Source organism: Callionymus lyra, chromosome 4, assembly GCF_982586985.1.
Source record: "Callionymus lyra chromosome 4, fCalLyr1.hap1.1, whole genome shotgun sequence".
Taxonomy (NCBI): domain Eukaryota; kingdom Metazoa; phylum Chordata; class Actinopteri; order Syngnathiformes; family Callionymidae; genus Callionymus; species Callionymus lyra.
In genome coordinates, this window is record NC_141821.1 from 17,566,719 (window position 1) to 17,586,832 (window position 20,114).

The window sequence follows — 20,114 nt, forward strand, 5'->3', positions numbered from 1 at the left end:
CAAGGGGACCAGGAAGACGGAAAACAAATGTTTGTAGCAGTGATGGGTGACCGATACAGTCGGTACAGAATGAGATAAACTGTGTTTAAAAGGACGCAGATCGGACATGTTGCAGCTCCGTCAAAACAGGAAAGAATGGAATCAGCAAAGAGAAAGAAAATGAATATGTTATTTCGATCTTGTTTGTGTTTAAATTTCCAATTTCAATATTCTAGAGTTTAAATGCCACATTAGCTGTGTGGAACTAACCTACATTATTAGGCACTATTGTGCCAAGCATGATGTGGGCACAGCACACAACAATACACGGCAACAATAAACACGAGTAAACCTATTTTGCAACTTCCTCTTGCTCGATTTGTTAATAACGAATACAAACATGTCATTTAAAACAAACGAGCCTCCAGGAAGGACACACTGGACCAACAGGTAATGAGTTGAGGGCTTCTGGGAACTGATTTCAAATGATGAACACCTCCTAAAGTTCCCTGTCTCAAGTACATGATACACAATAGCCCTTTAATTTCAATTATATAATTTATTTTACCCTTGAAGGAAAATATATACTATACAATTACATGTGTGTTTGAGTGTCATCGCATGCACCAGGTGTCGGAATTGAGTAACAGGGACTGTGCTGACACAGTATCAATACAGTTTGGTCATTGAACCACAACAATAAGCGAGGTCTCATCAACCCATTACTAGTTTGTAATATCCCTTGTGTTGCCTCTGGGTATAGGTACAAACACATTTGTTTTCGAGCCTTAGATAACACAGGGGTTGAAACAGGATTGCAATGTTATAATATAATTATCTCACTTAAATAACTAAAAGTATTCTGAATAAATAACTTTTTCTTTAACATTACCAAGAAACAAACACCTTTCAAATGTGGTATTTAACACAGAATAATCATCCAATAGTTTATAGTCTCCTTACATCAGCCTTTTCTTAAAAGAATAAAGTTTGTCCACACTTTCTGTTATCGCCATACTACTTTGATGAATTGTGTTTGGTCACTGCACCAAGGAGGGCATAAAAAATGAAACTCCACTTCTTCAGAGAGCTGTGAGATGAAACGCTAAGCACCACACACAAATATTGCAGAGATCTCCAGGTGGAACTTAGAAGTTTCTCTGTAGGGAGCAAAGTTACAGTGTGAGTTGATTTTAAAACCTTTCACTCACATGAAAGCTCTTCTTTCTGTTTATACCTTTTTCTTTTTTTTTATTTCAGCACGCAACACTGTCGTTGTTTCTTGTGTCGCCTGCGCACACTACTTTTCTTATTTTTGTGTCAAAGCTTGTTTTTTTTACACCTGAAAGTTCACTCTTAAATTCCTTCTGAGCGCTGCAGGTTTTTCTTTTGGCGGCGAGCATCTATCGTCAGAGAGCAAGCAATGCGATGACTGAAGTTCCTGATGTGAGAAGAAGCAAAATAATTCCTGAAGGTCGAAGCACTTTCAGGAAGAACAAGTTGAGTAAAGTAATGTTTTGTTTGAGTAGTTTCTTTTTTTAACTCCAACTTTCTCATGTCATCATCTAACATGCCACGGCGTGAACTCCTATTCCTCTGCAATGGCTATGCTTTTGCCACCTGCAATCCTGGAAGGCTCATGGCAGTTAAATATTTTTCAAATGCTAAAGTGTTATACATCCGGGATGTACCAAAATGAAAGTTCTTGGCCGAAATCACATTTTGACTGTATCCAGCTGAAGCTTTTCCTCCCCTCTGGTGATTCAGTGTTTTGCCCAATATTTTGGTGAATCTCCAATTTAACCATATGGGTATAATAAAAATGATGAGAGGAAATAAGCCGCTTAGCAGAGATCGATACTTTCAGGGAATTGAAAAAAAGCTTATTTTGTATGTTTATACACACAAACACACACACACACAAATGGTCACAGACATGCTGACTCAACAACACGTGGGTAGCGATTTTTTTTTTTACCTGATTTGAATTTGTGGGTATAAAGAGTCCACTGTACCATGTTCCCAGAGAACAAAGAGGCGTATTAACAGGCTGTTGTTGTCTGTCGAGGAGACTGATTCGCTCAGTCACCAAAGCTCTTATAAAAAGTCTTTGAGTTGAGAAAGCAACTATAAATTTGACAAACACACAGGGACTTAAAACACAGCTGCCTTTCTTTGTCATGTTTCTTTCATTTTACTTTTTGGTTTAAGTCTCTCTGTCACTGAAATTGTGGAAAAGCTAAATTCTGCTGTGTTATACCTCTAGTTCCAGTAGCGGCCTGTTGCCAGTTTGTCGGAGCCAAAACCTGATGAAAACGGATAAGAGGATGGAGCAAAACCTGAGCATGTTTGAATCGATGACTGTGCCAAACATAAGAAGTAAACAATCCCCCTTTCCTCAGTCTCATCCTGAGCAATTCATTTATTTTCTTTTGGCTTATAAACTTGACCAGAATGTACAGTACATCCTGATATAATCATCACAATTTAATCATTTCTGTACGAGCTTGTATCCATGAATCTCTCATTACGTTTCTTTTTATTGTTTTTGGTGGGATGTTTATATGAAAGCTGACATTTCCTTATGAAAGTCCATGTCCATGAAGCACAGGTGGGTCATTTGGGTGAATCAGTTTAATAGATTTTATGAGGAACTGGTGGAGGTCAAAAACAGTTGCTAGCAGGTTTGAAGCGCGATATCTATCTCGTGAACTGAGTTGTGATTGTTGTTAATTGTTTGTGTTCATTTAAGTGTGTCTTAAATAGATCTTTGACCTCTATTGTTCTCAATCACTATGGGTCCGTTTGAACAAAACTCTATTATTATTGAAATATTTACATTAGAAATTGTGCTTAAGCCCCGCCCACTGAAAACTTAGTTTTTCCCGAGATGAAATTTTGTTAACATAACCACACCCACTCTTCTGTAATTTGTCAAGCATATACGTTTGTTACAGCAGATCATAAATTCCGCTCTTGTAACCTCTTGTTCGCCGAGATTTCAGACAAACTTTATAAAGTAATACGTTCAAGAAACTTAGGAATCGTAAGACATTTTTATTTGTGCAGGTTTTTCCTCGATTTTCTGGAACTCCTGTGTTATTCTCTGTGTTATCTTGACCTTTTAAGTATATATTTTATTGAGGATTGTTTTAATTAACTTACTTACGTTCAAAGTATGGTCATGATGAGGGGCTTACTGCATCTTGGAGAGGAAGATTCAACATTTGAAACATGTCAAAGTGAGTCAGGAGAGTTGGGGTTTCACATTAGTTGACCTTTAGTCGAGCTGTCTCACCTGCAGTTGATTCAGAACTCTGCAGCGAGAATTCTAACCCGCTCAAGTAGAAGAACTCACATTTCTCCGATCCTTAAAACTCTTCACTGGCTTCCAGTTTCTTTCAGGATCAACTTTAAAATTCTGGTTCTTACTTTCAGAGCTATTCATGGTCAGGCTCCTCCTTACATCACTGATCTGATCCAGCCTTACACCCCAGCTCGGGCTCTGAGGTCTGTGGATCAGAATCTACTGATGGTTCCTCGCACACGGTTCAGGACCAGAGGAGAGAAATCCTTCCAGGCTGTTGCTCCTAAGCTTTGGATCAATCTTCCTCTCTCTCTGTGTTTGATGGATCTACTGACTCCTTCAAGAAACATCTTAAGACATTCTTATTTGTTCAGGCTTTACCCTGCTTTTCTTGGACTCCTGTGTTTCTCTTATGTGTCTTTGCCTTTTAAAGGATATATTTTATTGAGTATTGTTTTGATTGTTTAAGCACTTTGTGACCCTGGTCTGGAAAAGCGCTATACAAATAAAAATGACTTACTTACTTACTTACTTACCTTTAAAATATGAAAACCGGTGTTGTTGATTAAAGTATTTTCAAAAGTACACACCCTTTTCTCCACATGCATTTTCAGGGAATATGCAGCTCCCTGTCTCCTCCATTAGAGTGAGTGACGAGTGTTTAACAGATGGAACCAATGAGGGACAATATAAATAAAAAAAATGAGCTCCAGCTGTGTCAATCTTCTGCCCGCTCACTTGTTGCTGCTCACTTGTTTCTCTTCTCTCCTCCACCTGCAGGGGAAGCTGCCACGTCCCTGGCTGCTCCAGAGCACCAGCTCCACGACCCCCCCCCCCCCTCCACCCCACCACCACCAACCCTGTCTTTATCTCAGCATCGGGACACTAAAGATTCACGCGCTCTCGTTGTTTTGAACCATCAGAACTCGTGTGTTGAAGATCGAGGTAAAGTTGGATTTCGATCGCACCTCCTTCTCTCTCTCCCTCTCCCGGAGGCTGGTCGTCTGCGGCGCAGCAGCTCCAGTGTCCGGTTACAGCGCAGAGAGACGCACCACCGGGCGCGCACACGCTCCCCAGTCGACGAGCACCGAGGACGGAGTGAGCACCTTTTGAGACAGAAGACTCAGTGTCTCATATCGAACCCCCAAAAAAAAAAAAAAAAAGAGGATATTTTCGCTGGTTCTTTTGTTTTTTTTTCGGTCCCTTCTTCTTCTTTGGCCGGGACAAGACGCGGCGCTGCAGACGCACCTAGATGACCAGACGCTCGGGGCCACATTCGGTAAGACTGCGAACAAGTTTATGGTGATTCTTTAAAAAAATGTTTTGGGTAGATTTAAATAGATTGAGTAAACGCCGCGGAGAGTTGGGATGGAAGTTTCGTTTTTTTTTTTCTTTACGACGTACGGTCGCGTGGTGGTGCTGCAAGAGAGAGCCATCTCTGAAGTGGCTCTTTTTATCCCTCTTCTGGTGTCCCTCATAATTAAAATGGAATTCAAAGTCTTTTTTCTTTTCTTTTATAATAAAACCAGAGCTCGGTTGTTCTTTTAATTAAAAAATGGGTAAATATCACTGCACAGGTCCCGCAAATGTCAGCGCCTTGGCAGCTTTTCACGCCTCATTGTTCCTTCAATGAATTGCTTGTGTCTACCTTTTCCAAAACACTCTCTGCTCCAGTGTAGACCTGTGTGGCAAATACAGAGTCACTCACGTGCAGCAGTGATCTCAGGTCTATAGTAATGGCATCTGCTGATCTGTCCTTAAAGAGATTCCCCCCTCAGTAAGTAAAAGTATGTTGTTTTTTTTAATACAAAAGATGTAAACTATAGATCATTCAAAGAACAGATTGAATTACTGTCATTTATTACTTTACGGTCATCAAATATTCAACAAACAAACAGATTGAGTTCTGGGGAAATCAAAAAAGCTCCTGCAGGCTCCTGGGCTCGACAGAGACACAAGATTGAGATTTGATAACGGCAATGGATTATTTGTGAATTTGGTTTCATTGAAAAACACTTAAAATGTTTTCTGTTTCATTATATATTTTTATTTAGCACTTCAAACACCCGTGATGAAGTCAATCAAGTCAAAGTTTATTTATAATGGAACTTTATAAGCAACCAAGGTTGACCAAAGTGCTTTACAGTGTGGCATCAAAGAAGAAAGCCTAAAAAACAAAAAGAGTAGCAACATAAAAAACATTTAAGGAACGATGTGGAGTATCAAGACATAAGAAGCCAACACATGATAAGAAAGTACTACAATATTCTACTCAAGTAAGTTACTAATTACTCTTTATTTGAGTAAATGTACCAGTCTATAAAACTACTTAACTGAAACCAAAAAGTACAGTGCTTCAATTTTACTTTGAGTTAAGTAGATAAATCTACTTTAATGAGGACAACAACAATAAAAATTCAAATATTTTTTTTGTTGTTAATAGAATGAATACATAAAAAAGTTAAATATCATTCTTGTCTTTCAACAATGATATGTTTAAGATGCATTAAGGTTATTGTATACTCTACATGTGACGTCTCAACAGCAACAGCAAATTAAAGTTCTTTCTGATGAGAGGAGCACTTTTAGTGAAGCACATTCCAGCACCAAGCGTGTGATTAGCGTGATTGATATTTGCGGTGGAAGAAATTTGTCCGCGCAGACGTCGACCACCAGCACTTGTGCTGCAATTAGCTCAAGTCAGGAAAAATGACCCTTCTCTAGGCATCGTGGTCGCCATGGTTACAGATGGACCGCGGTGTCTTTTGTTGTGGACCTTTGGGCCTGAGATCCCTCCTCTGGTGGAAGGGAAAGTGCAAAAGCATTATCATGCACGTGTAATCCTAACAACCACTGCCCTCTCGGCCTCTCGACGATCCTTAGGGTCTTCCGGGTCTGTTTGTTCCGTGGACACAGGCACTGCCGTTTTTTTTCTCGTAGACGAGGCCGCAACAAAGGTTTTGAGGTTTATTGAGTGGTAAAACTGTAAAAGTCAATGATTCATTTCAGCTCAAAAGAATCCAACAGTTGAAGCGGTTTGTGGTCCTGTCCTGCTGTGGTCTGCCCCTCTGACTATTTATACATCACAACCACTTCACTATTATCTTGTCATTCTCCCGCTCCCTTTGACACACACACTTTTGAGCAGCAGCACTTTAGAACAAACATGTAAAACATCTTCTTTAATGTACATTCAAGTTGTTCAGGTAAATTGCTTTAGGCATTAAAAAAAAAGAGCTTCTTTGTCTCCTACTTGACAAGCTTGTTTCCACAGAGATACTGTACGTGGTCAGTGAAAATATGTTCGACAACTAAATAAAACGAACACTATTAAAAGATACTGGAGAATAAGACAATTTAATTTTTTTGACGAATGAAAAATACAGTTGAAATTGGAAAGGCAGGCATCGACAGAACAACTCTGCTACACACCTCATTTCAATGAATATATATGATTTTCAATCAATATTTCTCTTTTAATAGTGTCCTTTAAATATATATTTAACTAATAAAAATATATTTTTTACCAAAATAGATGCACATATATTATAATAATCTTAAATGGAGTTTATTTGTATTCCCTGACATCTCCTGTACCTGGACTGGTGGAACAAAAAGGTCATACAATCTTTTTTATCTCAATAAAATACCAAAGTAAAAAACTGCATCTACCAACAAACGCATATCTTAATTTCAGCCTAAATTCTCTGGTTGCTCTGATAAAAGAATGACAAAGCTTTTCTAAGGAGATGAACAACAAGAAACACAAAAAGCATGTTTTATATTATAAGTTTAAGTTTTTAAGCAGCTATTCTCGGACTAGATATGAATCTACCTCGATCACTCTGAGCAGCGATCAGAGGAAATGAATCAAACCTTCAAAATGTCATCCATTTTAAAGTGAGTCGAGAAAATGAAATGTGTCATGTCTGTGACCTTATGTAACGACCATCAGAAAACGCTTACATAATGGATTCACTTAAATAAATGTGTGAAAACCAAGTTTGATTAGCGGATGACATCTTGAAATACATTCAATTAAATCTACAATTTATGTAGACTATTTAAAAAGTAAATGAAACAACTGTAACTTTTGGAAGATGTATACATATTAAATCAAGTTTATTCATTTTAAAACTCAGACAAAATAACATTTTGCAGTGGAAACTGAATGTCTGTTTATAAATGGTCTCAATCATTGTTTTCGGTTATGATGCATGCAGTTTTTTTTGCAAGTGTTGTGGAGACAGATGTGATAGTTTTGCACTGTGCACTGGAACCTTTGCTGTGCCAGGTGTGCAAATAATTTGAGGGCAGAGTTCAGACATGAAGCACAGGTGAGCAATATATCCTGGATTCATTATATCTGTCTGGTCTGGTTGTCCCCGCCTGATGTGTGTGCTTGGAATCAAACCTGCCCAGTTGTGTCGACGAGTCAAGGGAATTATCCGCACAACACCGGTCTTCCATGGCCAGCTGTTCTCTCCACTTTTACTGTCTTTGTTGTGACCTCACCCCCCCCCCCGATCCCTCAGACGTCTGTCTCTCAACCAAGACGCGGGTGAGACTGTATTTGGGTCACGATTAAATAATCCTCAAAGCTGCTTTTTCACTGGGATCAAGTCAAGAGGATGTCAGAAAGGTTAAACCCAGACTCGAGGAAAAAAAAACCTGTGACAACAGGAGGTGGGATTATTGTAAATGCATTTAAGTTCATGCTTCTTTATCGCACTCATGCCTGGAGAGCAATTACGGCGAGAGGAGGAGAAGCCAAGAGGTCCTTTGAGGTGCAGTAATCGCGTCCAAATGAGAGATCAGAGTTAAGATTGAAGAGATCCTGCTTTGTTTGTTGACTGATCGAGTGCCACATGGCTAGTTGAAGGGTGAAATGAGTCATGAGCTAACTCACACACGCGCCGACTTTTCCCTCTTAGAGCTCACAGTCTGTCGTATTTCTCTGGAAAATGAATGACTCCCTAGCATGAATGAGGGGATCATTGGATAGTCAGCTCGTATATTCCTCATTTCTAGAAGCATCTTATTTCATTCTGCGGTTGCTGGCTCTGGTAAAAAAGAAAAGTTGACATAGGCTGCCATCGTAAAAAAGTTCAGGCTCGAGAATTTCTTTTAAGAATAGGCCGTGTGAGCTCGATATTAAAAACACGATAATCACAATATAAGAAGAACGATTCAGGACAACATGTATTAGTTAACAGAAGGAAATTGTGGCGGTATGTGTGAATGGAATTTAAAAAAAGAAAATAGCCAGGAAAGCACATACTTATGTATATCATACCAGTAGTCAACTGAAATGAGTTGCCTTTTACAAGATAACAGACCTTGAAATATTCAGGAAAAGTTAATGGAAAACACTTGTTTGTGATCTGGATTACCATCTGGATCCAGGAACCTTTTGAAGAATGTGTCACTCCCTGTTTAGTGAAATTAGGGGGAAAAATATAACAATGTTTAATGCGGCTTTGGTGCCAAAATCAATCTTGTTCATTGGCCATTGTTTTGGGGTTGCTAAAGAAGATCGCTCGCTAACCCAGGGACGCCAACGACAAATAAACGCAGCTCTGATTCCTGCGTGATGCAACTAACAAAGTTTTTGAAAGAATTCGCTCAGCTATGTTCACCTTACACATGTGTTAAGTATCTTGCGCAGATTGAGTTGGTTATTTCTCTTAAACAGACGTGCTGTCTTAACAAAGCTCAACCTTGCGAGATGAAAAAATATATAGAAGTGTTAATTAAATCACTGAAACATCATTATTACGGGGGGGTTGGTGACTGTAATGATTGGCTTTACATCAAATCAGTATGAAGTTAGGCAGGCGGTTAAACACCTCCACATCACAACGATGAATAAATTAACAGTGTTTGAATTACTTAACTATTTCTATCTGACCTAATATAACAGTGGGTGATGGCACCTCGGAGATAGAACTGAGAAAAAAAAACGTGAACAGAAGAGAGAGATGAGCAGAAAGATATGAGGAAATATTGAACCGACAAAGAGAAGAGCCGCTCGCGTTTGAATGTGTTAAACGCTTAAGGATGGTGGAAAAAAAAAAGAAGAGGGCTTATATCAGTTCGAGCGGGTGATGTGATGGTTTGACAAGCAGTCATTGCAGGTTTGAGGAAGACTGATAAATATACAGTTTCTGTCAGAAGCCACCTCTCGCCCACATTCATAAAAAAAGATAGATTAAGGAGGGAGGGGAAAATTCAGCCTACAAGAACTGAGGCAAGATATGGTTTAGTTGCTTAGAAGAAGATCCACAAGCAAACCAAGAAATACTTAATGGTACCAGAGGACCTGAAGTGATAGAGGCGACCCAGAGTGCACTTGAGTTGGCAAGTGAACCTGCAAAGAAAGAGGGGATCAGGAGAAAGAATTGAGAGTTTCACACACAGCTTCAAACTGTGGGTTGAAAAAAAAGGATGGAAATTGTAACACGACCATGTTACCTTCAGACCGACCAAGAATTCTAACTGAAGAAAGACATCAATGTTACTCGTTTGAACCTTAACGTTAACATTTTTTTAGAATTTTGCATTAAAAGCAACATTCCGTTCTTGGCGAAACAATGTTTTGGGATTGAAAAACATGTTTAGGCTATGTTTGTCATTCCACAACATATTCTGGTGTCCAAACATTTATTTTATCAATAAAATCTGGTACTCTTTTTGAGCATTTGAAATGTCAGGGGATGGTAATCAATAACACCACCAAAAAAAAAGAGAATCCAAGACTAATCCAGACTTGGAAGGATAGAAAGTGATGCTGTCACAGTTACCTGGCTAATGATACATTTGCAGAGGCTTCTAACTTGTAATTAGAAAAGAAAAAAGGTCTCCGGGGAAATACATGAAGCCAGAATGTTAAGTTATGCACTACATACTTCAGTGTTTCAATCATCTCTGCACACTGAACCAGACAGGCCCTCACCTTAATTATGCATGTATTTTCATTTCTTGAAGAAGTTTTCTTATGGAAGATAAATTATTGACACGTAATTATTTCCCCAAAACCTCCATCATGTGGCTCTAGACACACTTCCGAAGGTGACTCTATGTGGTCTCACAGATACACCAGTGATTCATAACCTACAGTTCCGCCCCCGAAACCTCATTTTCAATCCCACTTAAATAAACCCTTGGCGACTGTGACCACCACAGTTCAAACCTGACTGATTACATGTGCTGGTTTGAAGTCAACTTGGTCGAATGCATTTTTAAGCAGTTGGACGTGAAGGAAACAATCACTGCACATGACTGTGGTCGCTTCGCAGCTTATTAAAAGTCTCTCCGTCACTAAGCTTAGGTGACAATGGAGAGGTATAACCAACTCACACAGATGGTCGTGCACATCTCTGGTTATGCTGTCTGGGAAACAAGCAAATGTTATTATCATGTCTCGGTGCCTCTGTTGTGTTAGCATGTCGCCCCAGAGAGCCGAGTTCTGTTCGCAACTCATGTTGATTTTCCATCACTGCGCTGCACGGTTGCGACTGACTCAAGCTTCTCTCCAACCGAATCTGTTACAGCTCCATTCTCAGGCATGATGTTTGAATATTTAAAATATAAGATTTGAACACAAGTATTGTCATGTTCAAGCCCGTGGAATTATACTCGAGCTACAGTTTAGTTTGCCTCCTAACAATCTGTTGAAATACTAGTTTGCTCTGATACATACTAATACTTCTGTATTTGAGGCACTGCTAAAATTCTCCATATAAAATATTTCTTATTAGAAATGCACTGCAGATACTCACTTAAACCAAACGTCGCAAATCATAGTGAAGGGAAGATGTGATTCTTTCCAGCTGATACATTTTATTTAAGAAAAAAGGGCCAAACAAGTCTAATGGAAATTTCTTACGTTTTTTGTTTTTTTTAAGTTATAGTTCACTCACTTTTATACTCACCCTCATGTCGACTAAGGGTTGGGATTATTTTCAGATGAATCTGTTCCTTTTAAGAGTTATAGGCAAAAATGTTTGTTCATTTTAATGTAGCGACTGGAGCTCATGTTCATCTTTGTTCAAAAAGACACTTAAAAACATCCAAATACCTCCGTACTGCTCGTCTATAATATCCCTTGTACTAAAGCCTCGACAAGAGGAATTGTTGCTGGAAAATTTAAATAAGTCTATATTTTAATCTTGGTTTTTAGCAGAAGAATAAAGGATAATGATCAATACAAACAGGAAGTAAATATGGCGAGGTCTTCCAGTGTAGACAGTTGACTTTATCAGTATATACGTGTCAGTATCTGTATTGCTTGTTATTCTTTGTACTTCAGCTAAAAACAATCTTAAAATATACTCCACTAATTGTTTGCCTGGGTAAAATCTTTCTGGGGAATAAAGATAATCATTAAAGATTTACCGATGTCCTTGCCTGTTCAGCTCTTAACATTTGTAATATTTGTTTTATTAAATATGCATAACTGCAATCTTCTCTGCAATATCTTTATGAACACAATGTTTTTAATAGTAATATGCAATATGTAATATCTTTTAAAGAATTTAATCCCTCTTAAAAAGGCAGAAGACCCCCTTTGAAGTGTGAAAAAGATATATTCATAAAAACTATTTCACCTAGTTTTGTTAATTGTAAGGGGGCAATAAGTGTGTAAGAATACCCCCAAGGAAAGTAAAATACGTCCAAATCTTGATGGATTCTATACAAACTTACCAAGTGAGGGAGGTTTCCAGAGTTCCAGCTCCTTTTCAACATTCTATTCTCACCACTGCCCTTTCTAAACATTCTCTAGTTTCACTTTCTCAAGACCTGTCATCTGTTTGCAGCCCCTTGTTTGGCCAGACGCGACCTTTGACCCTAGACTAACCCTCGGCTTCCCTGTCATTTATGCTCACATGTGAAAGTAAGGTGCACAGTCATCATTACATTCTTCTCGGAAGTGACAGCTCAGTGAAATTGTCTCAGGAAGTCTTCACGGTTGTTTCTTGCCTGAAGTCTTGGTCCTCTTGAGGCAGTCGGAGAGAAACTACTACACAGAGGATCAGTTTTTTCAGTCTACCTTTCCACAAAACTCTCATGCATTAGCCTTGTTGTCATTAAAAATAGACCTCCTGATCCATCCTGTACTGCATGTTTTTCCCTGAAGATTCCTGCAGAGAAACCTTAACCAGCTTTGTACAAACAGCTGATGGCATAACAGGATTCTTATTACTCACCAATGCAAGTCTTTTATTGAGTGTAGACACTGAAGCTGTTGCTTTAAACCACCAAACTGATGATTCTCAGGAGGTGATCATGTGCCCAGTTTTTTTTTTTATTCTCCATGTTTTATTCCCGGATTCTGCTCCAAATTATTTGCAATTCAAGGGAGGAGCGAAGAGGTTCAGCTTGAATAGAGAGTTTCATTCTTCCCCCGAGGCTAATAATATTTTCCCTTGCCCTCCCCCTGACTTGTGAAGGTCAGAGTGCACAGTGAGCTGGAACTTTAAGAGGAAGCAGTAACTTACTGGACCACATTTGATGGCTATTGTGTTCACTTGTTACGAGCCGTGTTTAATGGGTTTGAAGCAACAGTGATTCTGCTTCATGCCCTTTTTTGAAAAATAATTTCCAAATGTCCACAGGCGATCAGTTTCCAAAATATAATGGCACCCAAATTGACCGAACAGAGTCTCAACCTTGCCAGTCCAGTGGTTACCAGATTCTAGAGTAAATATATAAACATTTATTTCACGTCTTTTCAAGTCATGACGTGTAATTGATCTTTTCCAGTAACTGAAGTTAAACTCCAGACGATGGAGAGAAGCTTTGGAATAAACTGTGAAAGACAGACGGTGGAATTTGTAAGCAAAGTTTCAGACCAGCGTAGTCGGCGTGTATCACACCTGCGAGCCACATGTGGACGGCTCCGTCCTCCTGCAGCCGCCGTGTCCCCTGTTGGAAAATGCAGTCGTCATCGTTATTGTGAAAGGTGGTGTGGTTCATTAAGTCAATATTTATGTGCTTTCTGGGGTTTTTACTACCTGCCGTCTCGCCCCGGTAGACCGACACACCCGCAACCCCCTTAAGAACTATATAATTAAACGAGTCAGTCGGGGGTCCGATCTAAGAGCAGATGCCAACAGTTCGCTGGACAAAGTGACAATTGTACCTCCTTTGTATGCCTTGTCTAATTTCCATATTGTCCCTGAAATGAGATTCGTTTTCGATTCCAGTAAATGGAAGAGCAGAATATTAGTTTTTACAGCCGTATCTTCTCTAACTCTGCTGCTCTTCACTTGATATTAAACACACGCCAACAAAAGTGCTCTTAAAATCAATCTCGCCCCTTTATGACTTCTTGTTAGTTCGCCGAACTGTTTCTGAACTGAAAAATTAAAGACAATAATATAAAAGATAATAATAAAAGATTAAAAATTTGCAAACATTACTTTTGGTCTTTCTGCAGCCTCAAGATTTAATTTTTTTTTATGATTTTTGTATTCCTTTTGATCGGTTTGGTGTCTCTCCCAGCTGCTTAGGGTGAGATGCAGGGACACCCTGGAAAGGTTGCCATTCCATCAGAGTTAACATCCATTGTCAAAAATATATAAAACTGCAACACTGATGTACAAATGTTTCTAAGTCAATACAATTTGTTGAGAAAAACAACAAATATTTCTGACATTTAAAAAACTTTTTTTAATTATTATTAATTGCTAGTTCACATCACTTTAGTTCCTTGTTTTACTTTTTGTCTCCTTTTTATTTAAAAAATGTCTACTAAAATCCATTAAAAGACAATTCTAAAACCTTTTTGAAAGAAGTAGCTTTTATATCTTATTATCATGTTTTGTTTTTTAATGAAAAAAACATACACAACCAAATTCCTTTGCTCGACAAACGCGTCCTCTTTATATAAAGTGTCCCTTAAACAATTTATTGCCGTTCATTCTCATAATATTTACTACTCGCTGGAGTTCTGTGTTTGCATTTTTCATTTTAATTTGCTGCACTGTCAAAATAAATTCAAAGAAAATCACAAAACCATTTTGAAAGAAAGTGCATTTATAGGTTATTATCATGTTTTATTTTTCATGAGAAAATAATATACAATCAAATTCCTTTGCTAGACAAGTATGGCAGTATAAGTATGCCAGTATATAAAGTGGCTCTTTAAACTTTTCATTGTCATCAATTCACATACTATTTTACACCAAAAATGTAACTTTTTATCAGCCATTTTCAATCCTGGTTTATTTTATTCCTGCTTCACTATGATTAATTGTACATTCTGTCAGTTCCTCGTATGACATGATTGCAAAAAATGTGTAATTGTTGGGTCATTTTCTCAACTCTAACGCGCTCAAATCTTTAGTTTGGTTCCATCCTGTCTCTTCTGTGGAACGATAACGGAAACATGACGGCAGTTTAAAGGAAAGCCAACCAAACACCTGGTTTGAGCTTGAAAATGCTCTAATTAGGGGATGAAAAAGTAATGAGGGCGCATTTTTGGATGTTGAACAGGGGTCTGCTGTGTTGCACCTGGAACACACAAACAACCCTGCAGTGTCAACCCTCTCGGTCCACAACACCACCGTTTCCCCCCCGGTGTTTCCTTTCTCTCTCGCTTAAAGGAGGAACTGTTGCTTATCCAGCTGGGCCTGACCACCTCTCGCCCGCCCGTGTTTTCAAGTCTGGAGTCAATTACCTCGCTGGGACTTTGCTCGTGACACAAGACATGCTCTCACTGGACACAGGAGTTGTGCGGAATTGCAGTTTTTACGGCATGTGGTGCATGTTATTTATGCTAATCTTAGTCCTCTGCAGCAGAGCCTCACTTTTCAACCCATTTTTTTTCATTTTATCAAGAGTTTTCTTTTACCCCGTGTCACCATCTGTCTCACCCACCGGTCTTTATCTCTGCAGCTCTTCTTGTTCCTCGCAGTGCAACTCCTCTATTGAGCTCAAGTGACCCACGACCGCTTTGTTTACGCTAAATATTCAAACCCTCGAGAGCAGGTCAAAAAAGGCCACTGTGTCGTCCGAGACAACTGGGTTAGAAAACCAAATTTTAATCACACACAAAACAGTTAAATTGATCCAGTTTAGATTAAAAAAAAAAAACATGAGAGGTTTGAGGTAGAAAAACCTGAGCTGCAAACTTTTCTGTGATGCTTCATCTCTAAATAAAAACGAGCAAAGCTGAGCTCCACAGAAAGATACTGAGTCAGCTCGGACGCCTCAGCTCTGCCCCACTGCTGTCAGGGAGCTTGTTGTAAATGTCGACCGTGATGTCATCAACGCTCCCCGGTGGCAGTTTCTATCCGTGCTGGTTGACAATTCGGATGAGACGGGATGGATGAGGAAGAGGAAAGAGAAATGGTTTAGTCAACAACCGATATTTTGGTTTTGACCTTGTAAAAAACGTTTTGCTATTGAAAGAAGTGCTGACGACCTCTTTTTCCGAATCATCCAGACATGAAATTAAAGAGCAAAAAATACACCTTTTCAAATGAATGGGGAATAACTCATCTCACAGCACATATTTATGATCGTTGATGAAAATACCCTTTGTTTAAGTAACACATGTTACCAAATCACCAATGTTGAATTACATGTTTATATGGGTATAAAAAGATATTTTAGCTTTGTTCAATATAATTCTTGTTGGCATTTTGTTCAGCATGACTGAATAGTGAAAATCACACTTTTAATGGTTCATATGTTCATTGAGTCTGCCTTAGTCCAACTTTTCTGTGCATGTAAACATCACATATCAACATATCTTTAATGATCAAGATTGGTGTGATTAACTGACGTACAAAAATCTCATCATTAAGTCTAAGCAGTCGAATAAATGCATAATTAAATGAACATATTTCAATCAAGACGGCCAACAGTGTGTCAGAGGACGACTCTAGCCATGAGCGTTGCATCATTAATACCTTCCGTCCATCACTAATCACTTCATATTGATTCACGTGAAGTTGGAGTTGATCTCGACCGTATTAATTGTCCATCACACAGATGGAGAACAGGTAAACGTGGCTGCGGGGTGAGATAACACATGTCAGGTTGACGTGGGGTGAGAGGAGGGGTGAGATGCTGTTCGACAGTTGGCTTGTTGGTGACTGTACATGGAAGCTGGAGGCAAGAAAAGGTGATTAAATCTATTACAAGAATACCAGCTATTACAGTGATGCTGAAAATGCTCGGATCTCTTGATATTTCTGTGTTGAGTTCAGAGTTACGTCTCAAGAGAACTTATTGTTTATTCTGGGTTTAGAATTCTGACTGCCTGGGGGTGAAACTATTTCTGTCTGGCGGTGGAAGCACACAGATTCTACCGAGGTACTGTACCCCAGACTGAAGTGCTCTTGTGATGTTCAGTTACAGTGGAACATGATTTGCATTTTAAATGCTTCTGTTTTTTTTATTTATGTGTTTGTTCTAGGCCAGTGAGGAGTTATAAGGATTTGGGAAGTGTGAGTTCTTCTACTAGAGTTCTTCTACAGAGTTCATTGAGTCTTATTGATGTGAAACTATTGAAACCGATATTTCCATCAAGGAAATAAGTTAATTAATGAACAGGCAAAAGAGAATAAAAAAAAAAAAGAAATCATTCAAGTTGGAGAAGATAAATGGTGCACGGATACAAATAAAGTTCATGATGGTGTTTCCAAAAATAATAACTCTCTAATTGCAGATATTGATTTCATTCATTAGATACAGGGATCTACGAAATACACCTAATCAATTGACAGCTGGATAAACCAATGACATCTATTAGCACTCTTGGGTCGAGCCTTATCGAACAGAAAGGATCCAATTGGATCATTTTCAAACTAGTAGAGTTATGTACCGCATCTCTTCTGGGTCAATAAAGTTGCAAAGGTATGTGTATCGATGAAATAAAATACCAAAGTCAAAGTAAAACAGGCATGAACACACGGACTTGTTGAATACACATGTGGACTCACTGTAAGTGTTTAGATTTAATTTGAGCTCCAAAGTTGTAGCTCAGACAGATCATGAAAGATAATTGCTGAGAAAATAAAACTGACTTTGTCCAGTCAGTGCAACAACAATCTTGTTTTGTCTCTCAGAACCACCAAAACATGTCGCACTAATAATTGACACATGTAGGTCAGGTAGACGGCTGCCCACATGACACTCGCATGTTCATGGCCGTCTCCGAAACTCCACACGCACAAATGCAAACCACACAAGGTCCATTCATAACATCTGTTTCTGGTCCACATTAAACCCTTCAGGGACAGCGAGAGGGGAAGCCATGCTAAACACTCGCCGTGTTCTTGACGCTGCAGGAGACTCACATTAGTGGGACATATTAACCCGGACAATGAGAATTTGTCATCATAATTATAGATAGAAAACGGCGCGTTCTGTCTTATCTTGTCGAATTAGGTCAGTTGATCAAAATTCACAGGTTTGTGTGTTGCATGAATATGTATTGTTGGAGGGCAAAACTTGCATCTTTAAAGTGAATTATTACATCGGAGCCAACCTGAAGGTTCTCCAGCTTTGATGTTTTCATCAAAGGCCTCCTCAAAATACTTGCACAGAGCAGCATTTTTACTAAAATATCTCAAGCAAGTGAAAACGATTATAGCTGACTTTTAAAATCACCAACATGTTTAAAGACTCCAGAAATTTGAGCTCAGTTTGCACACAGAAGGTAGATTGTTCTGAAAAGCGCATGGTCATGGATGAATAATTCATTTTACAACTCTATCCGTGACAACAGTGCACTGCTAAAACCCTTTTTCTCTACTGAATGATTTGAAGAACAGTGTATTTCAACGGCTGAACATACTTCACTGTCATTGAACACAGTTTAATTGGCAAGAAATTTAAAACTAATGCGACTTTAATTGAATTCATGACCGTTTTCTTGGTATTTCTAGGAGGAAAATTTAAATTTTAGATGTGTTTGGGATCAAATCGAAGTTATAATCTTTCACTACCGAGGCTCAACACAAAAGACAGTTGTTTATCCTCGAGGCCGAATCATTCATTCTCTGGTTTTTTTCCTCACACTCCTGAGGACCACGTACAATGTAGTATTTGGGGTTCAGCCCCAGGCCTTGAGTTTGACACAAGCTTTTGTTTAATACCTGCGGAAACAGAAATCTCCACTGGACGGTCATAGACTTAAAGCATCAACTCTAGCAGACAAACGTGTTGAATGTTAGTAAGTAAGAGGGAGAGCAAGATCGTTCCAAAAGCTTAGGAGCAACAGTCTGGAAGGATTTCTCTCCTCTGGTCCAGAAGCGTGTTCAGGAACCATCAGTAGATTCTGATCCACAGACCTCAGAGCCCGAGCTGGGGTGTAAGGCTGGATCAGATCAGTGATCTAAGGAGGAGCCTGAGCATGAATAGTTTTGAAAGTAAGAACCAGAATTTTTAAACTGATCCTGAAAGAAACTGGCAGCCAGTGAAGAGTTTTAAGAATCGGAGAAATGTGAGTTCTTCTACGAGAGCAGGTCAGAATTCTCGCTGCAGAGTTTTGACTTAATTGCAGGTGAGACAGCTCCTTCTTGTTTAGACACGAAAATAAACTGTTACAATAGTCCAAACAAGAAGACAAAAACACATGGATTATAAACTGTATGCGGAATGTTCACAGATGTCATTCAATCTCTCAATGGTTACCTCATAATGATGGTCAGATGTTGTTGAGATAACACAGCTCCTGAGAGAGAGTCGAGTTTTCTCCATGTAAAATTTGCGAACGTTGAACTTTCCCAGAGAGATTGTGTTGCTCATTCCCCAGTGGAACCGAGAGGATGTGCGTGTGGCTATTCCTTCACAAACAACCCTTTCTCATGGGCGACATAAACATTGAGCTGCACATTGATGCAATTACGTTCTCCCAACAGAAGCATAATCGCCCAACCCTGGTGTTCAAAGATCTCTTTGATGTGTTTAATATCAAATCAGAGCACACTTGATTTGATGCGTTTGCTCTCGTCTTCACAGCCCGTAAACAGACTTCTTTGAGAGCCAATGTTAAATGTGTGCATCAAATGAATTCTTGAGGAAGTGGATATCTGTCTTAGGGGACGGAGCAATGAAGCTATTTCAAGAATTGTTTATTACTTACTTTCCGATGAGGCAACACGCTCGGGTGAAATAGAACGGCTTTTATTCCTGCACCTTCCTCGGCAAGGGCTTTCGAACTGGAGCTAATTTGGGGCGCAGTAATTGATTTAGGTACAATGATAATGAAAGGGCATGTAGACATGCTGCAGACGGATTAGAGACGGCAGGAGAAGGACGGTTGGAGGAGGAGAGAGAGGAACCGAAGGTTGAGGATTGAAAAAGGTTAACGGCAGATAGTGACAAGGCAGTGGCGGCTGTTAGACGGAAAGGTAAGCTCAGCTTCCCCTGAAAAAAGGAGTGGTACGATATGTACTGTAGTGTGTATATTCCACTTACTAAATATGCGATAGAAAACATTTGTTTCGGAATCAGCGACTTATTATGAGTAACTGACAACTTCTTGTTCATCTGCAGCGTCACAGTGTTTGACAGATCAGAAGCGTCAATTGACTTCAATGGAAAAACACAGAGTTGGTGTTTTCCACTGCAGCCAAACTAGACGCTCGTTGGATAAAAGTTTTGTCCCGCCTGTCAGACCCCCTGCATCTCTGGGGTCTATGGAGCGTCTGAATGACAATGGGATGATCCGTCTGCTTCCTGCAACTTAATCATTGTTAAAAATGACTAGAGTCAACTCTTGAGTTACTTCTGGTGTTTTAAGCTCAAAGACTCTGGTGTTATTTTATTTAGGGGGATTAAGGCTGTAACTTCATGGGTTTAGAATTCT

General features: G+C 39.2%; 1 protein-coding gene across 2 annotated transcripts in view; it reads left to right on the top strand.

Annotated features, from left to right (window-relative positions):
- Positions 1-4,153: 4,153 nt before the first annotated feature.
- sema5a (sema domain, seven thrombospondin repeats (type 1 and type 1-like), transmembrane domain (TM) and short cytoplasmic domain, (semaphorin) 5A) overlaps positions 4,154-20,114 on the top strand; it is a 115,981-nt gene continuing 100,020 nt past the window's right edge. For both annotated transcript variants that reach the window (XR_015710895.1, XM_087788993.1), the window contains exon 1: positions 4,154-4,565. The gene's annotated coding sequence lies outside the window, so the exon portion shown is untranslated. The remainder of the gene's footprint in view (positions 4,566-20,114) is intronic.